A 1,577-nucleotide genomic window follows, 5' to 3' on the forward strand; every position below is an offset into this window, starting at 1 on the left:
ATCTGCCAGGGACGTCTTGCCCCCCCCCCCCCATGATACCTACACCAGTGGTGGTAGAGTGCGGTGATGGAAAGAATGTTGGTGGAATAATGGAATAACTGGAAAGCCTGGCAAAAGAGCTCCGTTTTACAGGCTCTGTGGAACTGCACAAGGTCCCAGATCTCTTCTGGGAGCTCATTCCACCAGGTAGGAGCCGCCACCGAAAATGCCCTGGCCCTGGTCACAGCATGTTTGATGGACTTGGGGCCTGGAATATCCAGGAGGTTTTGGCTCCCCCACCGTAGTGCCCTTGGGGGAACATGCAGGGAAAGGCGGTCCCTTAGGTAGGCCGGACCCTGGCCATATAGGGCTTTAAAGGTAAGAACTAGCACTTTGAAGGGAATCCGGTATGCCATTGGCAACCAGTGCAGCGCTTTCAGCACAGGCCGGATGTGATCCCATCTAGGGAGACCCATCAACAGCCTGGCTGCAGCATTCTGCAGTACTTGCAGCTTCCAAATTTGCGACAGAGGCAGCCCCATGTAGAGAGCGCTACAGTAGTCTAGCCTCGAGGTGACCGTCGCATGGATCACTGTGGCCAGGTCATCGCGATCGAGGAAGGGGACCAACTGCCTCGCCAGCCGAAGATGGTAAAAGGCCGACTTGGCAGTGGCTGCTACCTGGGCCTCTCGTTAACGAGGAGTCCAGGAGCACACCCAAACTCCTAACCTTCGACGCTGGCACCAACGGTGCCCCATCGAAGGTCGGGAGAGGGAGCCCCAAAAAGTTATGGCCGGCAGTTCTCAAACATCTGATGTTTATTCTGTGTGGCTGTTATGTTAAGCAAGTTTGCCATCCTCTATTGTAGTTATATTTGGAGTAGTTATGGTTTTATATATAGTCATTTTAATTGAATTCTGTTTTTAATATTGTGGAGTCTTAAATATATATTGGTACATATTGTAAGCTGCCCTTCGCCTGCCATGGCGGGGAGAGGGGATAAAAATTTAATTAAAAAAAAAAAAGTCTGGCTGCCCCCTGCTTTAAATTCTGCCTGTCAGGCACCCCTTCTCAAAAGAGCACAGCTGTACCAGTACTTCTACTCTGAAACTTACTGATTTTTTTGTTTAGAATGTCAAATCAAATTGATCATCTTTACTGTGATGAATTATAAAATGCCCTGTATTTTGCACTTGAGAAGAGTTTATTGGCCGGAATGGGAATTCTAGAATCAGGTACTCAGCTGCCCGTTGTCGCTGGGATTGGCTGCAGGGGCCAAACTGTTTGTCATTCCCCGGGAATGGGATCACTTTATGCTTCCAAGGTTGCGCCAGTATCGCCTTCGTATTAATTTTATTTATCACTTACTTTAATAAGAAATAATAGATATCATAACTATATATGTATAAATTAGTAATATATACAAGACCACCCTTTTTTAAATATGTGAAAAAAAATCTCTTAATCTTAAGCGGCGGCGGGGGGGGGAAGGCATATTCGCAGCGCGGCCAAATTGCGAGCGGCCGCGTAGCTTCAGGGCCTCGGATCCTACAAAACAAAAGAAAGCCTTTTATGCGCAGGCGCGCGATGGCGGGCCG

At 48.3% G+C, this 1,577-nt stretch overlaps 1 protein-coding gene across 1 annotated transcript in view; it reads left to right on the forward strand.

The window, feature by feature from the left end:
- LOC107113612 (KAT8 regulatory NSL complex subunit 1-like) overlaps window positions 1–1,577 on the forward strand; it is a 60,538-nt gene that overhangs the window by 5,092 nt on the left and 53,869 nt on the right. The gene's annotated exons all lie outside the window — the stretch shown is intronic.

The sequence above is a fragment of the Gekko japonicus genome, unplaced genomic scaffold (assembly GCF_001447785.1).
Source record: "Gekko japonicus isolate JY-2015 unplaced genomic scaffold, Gekko_japonicus_V1.1 scaffold3738, whole genome shotgun sequence".
Taxonomy (NCBI): Eukaryota; Metazoa; Chordata; class Lepidosauria; order Squamata; family Gekkonidae; genus Gekko; species Gekko japonicus.